This window comes from Oncorhynchus masou, chromosome 11, assembly GCF_036934945.1.
Source record: "Oncorhynchus masou masou isolate Uvic2021 chromosome 11, UVic_Omas_1.1, whole genome shotgun sequence".
Taxonomy (NCBI): domain Eukaryota; kingdom Metazoa; phylum Chordata; class Actinopteri; order Salmoniformes; family Salmonidae; genus Oncorhynchus; species Oncorhynchus masou.
The window spans coordinates 58,170,584-58,176,670 of NC_088222.1; positions in this window are offsets into that span (position 1 = coordinate 58,170,584).

Sequence of the window (6,087 nt, forward strand, 5' to 3'; positions counted from 1 at the left end):
ACAAAACATTACAAAAGTGTAAGAACATTTTGAGGTTATAAGTAATTAAAAGCATTGATGGGAATATCACATATAAATAGAAAATATCTATTGTAGAATGAATTTTCCCTCATGATCCTCATAATATTACATACTGATTGTTTCCCCCCTCATCAATCAACACACAATACCTAATAATGACAAAGCATTTACAGGTTTTTAGAAATGTTTTGCTAATTTCTTAAAAGTAACTCAGTTTTTTTGTTGAAGCACCTTTGGCAGCGATTACAGCCTCAAGTCTTCTTGGGTATGTCACTACAAGCTTGAAACACCTGTATTTGAGTTTATCTCATTCTTCTCTGCAGATCTTTTCAAGCTCTGCCAGGTTGGATGGGGAGCATCGCTGCACAGCTATTTTCAGGGTTCTCCAGAGATGTTCAATCAGGTTCAAGTACGGGCTCTGGCTTGGCCACTCAAGGACATTCAGAGACTTGTCTCGAAGCCACTCCTGTGTTGTCTTGGCTGTGTGATGAGCGTCGTTGTCATGTTGTAAGGGGAACATTCGCCCCAGTCAGAGGTCCTGAGCGCTCTGGAGCAGGTTTCATCAAGGATCTCTGTAATTTGCTCCGTTTATCTTTCCCTGGATACTGACTAGTCTCCCAGCCTCAGAAAACCATCCACACAGCATGATGCTTCCACCACCATGCTTCACCGTAGGGATGGTGCCAGGTTTCCTCCAGACGTGATGCTTGGCATTCAGGCCAAAGAGTTCAATCTTGGTTTCATCAGACCAGATAATCTTGTTTCTCATGGTCTGAGTGTCCTTTAGGTGCATTTTGGCAAACTCCAAGCATACTGTCATGTGCCTTTTACTAAGGAGTGACTTCCATTTGGCCGCTCTACCATAAAGGCCTGATTGGTGGAGTGCTGCAGAGATGGTTGTCCTTCTTGAAGGTTCTCCCATCTCTACAGAGGAACTCTGGAGCTCTGTCAGAGTGACCATCAGGTTCTGAGTCACCTCGCTGACCAAGGCCCTTCTCCCCCCGATTGCTCAGTTTGGCCGGGCAGCCTGCTCTAGGAAGAGTCTTGGTGGTTCCAAAATTCTTCCATTTAAGAACGATGGAGGCCACTGTGTTCTTGTGGACCTTCAATGCTGCAGACATTTTTTGGCACCCTCCCCAGATCTGTGGCTCGACACCATCCAGTCTCGGAGCTCTACGGACAATTCCTTCGACCTCATGGCTTGGTTTTTGCTCTAACATGCCTGATCAACTTTGGGACCATATATATACAGTTGTGTGCCTTTCCAATGGATAATCATAAAAAAGCTCATTTCCCATAGGATCTTTCCATTCTCTGTATGATGTTCATCATGAGTAACTTCAGGCCCCATGTTCCTCCACTAACTTCTCTACCCTGGGGTGTTATGATAATATATGATTCCACTCCCTCGTTCATTTCTCTTCTTCTGTGGAGCAATCACCACACAGTGCCCTTAGACAGTGCATTTTGGTGAGTCTGAGTGGGCAAAGGTTCACTTCAACTTCTCACTTAATGCAATAAATATTGACTGTAATTGCAGTGCAGGAATTCTATGTCATACAGGTCCTATGCAACAACAACAAAAAGGTTATATCCAAAGATTTTCTGTGCATAATTAGGCTACTGTGTCTACCCTGTGTGTAAGCATTTTGTTGAATCGGTTTTCAGAAAACAAAAATACACATCATGTACACTGTATGATATAAAAGTGACAGGTTCATCTAAATATAGCATTCTTCCCTTGAGAATGCAGACAGACAATATCACTTTGTGCTGCTCACGCATGCTTAGAAGTGCATAAGTAAAGATTCCAGATTTAGTGTTGATGCTAACACGAACGCATCATAATTCTAGTCAAGAATCTGTGCTCCAGCCAGGTGTGTGGTAACCAGGGGTAACCAGGGGTTGGGAAAATACATCACAGTGGACCAATGAAGGACATGCTATTGCTTGTTAGCCATTTAACAGTCCTATTGCATTAGACAGTAAAATGGCTTGTGTCTGCAAAAACTTTTGGTGAACGAATATTGTTAAGCCTTCACTTCATGAGGTGTTACATCACTCTACATGTTTCTATGGTAATATACTCACTTGAATAACACAATCCCTCATTGTTGCCTGCCAATTTCAACATAGCCTACATCAGATGCCTAGGCATAACATTCATAACATGTGTGAGATTACACATTGGATGGTTTGATTCTGTCTCTTTCTCTTACTTTCTCTATCCCTCTCTCCCCCACTCTCTCTATCTCTCTCACACACACACACACACACACACACACACACACACACACACACACACACACACACACACACACACACACACACACACACACACACACACACACACACACGCACACACACACACACACACACGTACGCACACACACACATGTACGCACACACACACACGTCAGATCTGGGTGAAGTGAACATCAATGTATGTGTTTGAACCACAAGTTATTTCTGAGGACACTTCTAGTTGTCTTCATTTGGGTGTAGAGTGAATCATAGCAGTGATATGATATCACCCAATACACCATGGGAGGTATTGGCATCAAATATCTCAGAGTAAGAGTGCTGTTCAAGGATTCAGTAAGATTAGGTCACTCCTGTCCATATAATCTTATTCATTGTGATGAGATAAAAAAGGCTAAACTTGTCCTAAGTCAGCCCCATGTCTTTGAGAGTAATACTGTATGTTGTACTTAAGTAACATTATGTCTTATGTAACCAAACGTAACATATCATACTCATTTGTATGTTACAGATGTATATGTACTATGTTACGTCTACAAGACCAGGCTGGAGGAACAGATATAGCTCGCTACCAAAGACTGAAATTATATATTTCTTCAAGTGCACTTGAAATATGCAACATACAATATGATTTGTCTTGATCGTATGAAGAGGTAATACTGTTGACTATTTAGCCAAAGCTAGCTAATGTTACAGTTTGACGAGCCTAGCCAACTACTGTAAATGTACATTCATGTCTTATTAGCTATCTGTCAATGAATTACATTTTAGAGTCGTGTTTTGGCATGATGATACTGTATGTCTCATTTTAGGTAACTAGCTGCAGGCTTGAAGAAACATTCAATCATTTACAGAAAAACCCACTGAAAAACATCTAGATCGAAAGATGTGTGTGTGCCATGTATGTATGCTAGAATGGAGGTTTTAAAACAACAGCTGCGTATGCATATTTGCCAGTACATGTGGCATAGCATACAATATAACATACCTCTTCTCTAAAAACAGTTGTAAAATGTGCTCTGCATTAAGATAACTGGAGTTTGATTTCTAAACCAGATGATTTGTCAAATAGCTGCCCATACCATAGTGGGCATGCATATTGTTGGATGCATTGGAATACAAGGTATGGAGACTGATAAAGAGCCTGTTAGATTATAAACACAGCAAAAAAAGAAACATCCCTTTATCAGGACCCTGTCTTTCAAAGGTAATTCGTAAAAATCCGAATAACTTCACAGATCTTCAATGTAAAGGGTTTAAACACTGTTTCCCATGCTTGTTCAATGAACCATAAACAATTAATGAACATGCACCTGTGGAACAGTCATTAAGACACTAACAGATTACAGACGGTAGGCAATTAAGGTCACAGTTCTGAAAACTTAGGACACTAAAGAGGCCTTTCTACTGACTCTAAAAAACACCAAAAGAATGATGCCCAGGGTCCCTGCTCCTCTGCGTGAACGTTCCTTAGGCATGCTGCAAGGAGGCATGAGGACCGCAGATGTGGCCAGTGCAATAAATTGCAATGTGAGACGCCTAAGACAGCGATACAAGGAGACAGGACGGAAAGCTGATCATCCTCGTTGTGGCAGTGTAACAACACCTGCACAGGATCGGTACATCCGAACATCACACCTGCGGGGCAGGTACAGGTTGGCAACAACAACTGCCCGAGTTACACCAGGAACGCACAATCCCTCCATCAGTGCTCAGACTGTCCGCAATAGGCTGAGAGAGGCTGGACTGAGGGCTTGTGGGCCTGTTGTAAGGCAGGTCCTCAACAGACATCACTGGCAACAACGTCGCCTATGGGCACAAACCCACCGTCGCTGGATCAGACAGGACTGGAAAAAAGTGCTCTTCACTGACGAGTAGTGGTTTTGTCTCACCTGGGGTGATGGTCGGATTCGCATTAATCGACGAAAGAATGAGCGTTACCCCGAGGCCTTTACTCTGGATCGATTTGGAGGCAGAGGGTCCTTCATGGTGTGTGTCACAGCATCATCAGACTGAGCTTGTCATTGCAGGCAATCTCAACCCTGTGCAATACAGGGAAGACATCCTCCTCCCTCATGTGGTACCCTTCCTGCAGGCTCATCCTGACCCTCCAGCATGACAGTTATGGTGCCACTGACAACCATAATTATGCCAATGTTCAGGTGTTGTTATGATGGAGGAATCTACTAAAGTGTTACCAAAAGTTCATAGCTAAATCAACAGTGTTGTTGTTAACCTTTAACATAACACCATTTCCCCCCCATTCACTTCTTGAATCAATTCTAGATTTTAATGACAGATTTTCACCTTGTCAGCTCAGGGATTTAATCCAGCAACCTTTCGGTGACTGACCCAACACTCTAACCACTAGGCTACCTGCCACCCCTAATATGACATTATAATTTTCATAACTTTGCCTTGCAACACAACAGAGCACAACACAAACTAAAGCTGAGCTGAGCCACCAACGTGTTTGTAGGTAGTAAGGTGTCAATCAGCACACAAGCAAATCACATCAAAGTTTATTGTTCGCATACCCAGTTTAGCAGATGTTATAGCGGGTACAGCAAAATGCTATTAACATCTCAAATAGCACAGTAACAGACAGGGGTGCAACTATGGTTTTAGAAGTGGGGGGGACATAATTTTGTATTATTATTATTATAACAGCCTACCGACCACACTGAGGCGTCCGCATGGCCCTAAAGTACAGTTTTGGCTCGTTTTGTACCACATTCCAAGGATAAAACTTGGGCAGACAAAAATGCAATTTCAGAGTGTGGAGTGTCCCCTCCCATTTCTAGTGAAAGTTGGTAACAGTAATCCAAATGTATCTGCAGTTGAAGTCGGAGGTTTGTATACACCTTAGCCAAATACATTGAAACTCAGTTTTTCACAATTCCTGACATTTAATCCTAGTAAAGATTCTCTGTCTTAAGTCAGTTAGGATCACCACTTTATTTTAGGAATGTGAAATGTCAGAATAATAGTAGAGAGAGTGATCTATTTCAGATTTCTTTCTTTCATCACATTCCAAGTGGGTAAGAAGTTTACACAGTATTTGGTAGCGTTGCCTTTAAATTGTTGAATTGGGTCAAACACAAGCATCCCACAATAAGTTGGGTGAATTTTGGCCCATTCCTCCTGACAGAGCTGGTGTAACTGAGTCAGGATTGTAGGCCTCCTTGCTCGCACAAGCTTTTTCAGTTCTGCACAAAACCTTTAGATAGGAATGAGGTCAGGCCTTTGTGATGACCACTCCAATACCTTGACTTTGCTGTCCTTCAGCCATTTTGCCACAACTTTGGAAGTATGCTTGGGGTCATTATCCATTTGGAAGACCCATTTCCAACCAAGCTTTAACTTCCTGACTAATTTTTAAATTTTTATTTTTTATTTATTTTTCACCTTTATTTAACTAGGTAGGCTAGTTGAGAACAAGTTCTCATTTACAACTGCGACCTGGCCAAGATAAAGCATAGCAGTGTGAACAGACAACACAGAGTTACACATGGAGTAAACAATTAACAGGTCAATAACACAGTAGAAAAAAAAGAGTCTATATACATTGTGTGCAAAAGGCATGAGGAGGTAGGCAAATAATTACAATTTTGCAGATTAACACTGGAGTGATAAATGATCAGATGGTCATGTATAGGTAGAGATATTGGTGTGCAAAAGAGCAGAAAAGTAAATAAATAAAAACAGTATGGGGATGAGGTAGGTAAAAATGGGTGGGCTATTTACCGATAGACTATGTACAGCTGCAGTGATCGATTAGCTGCTCAGATAGCAGATGTTTGA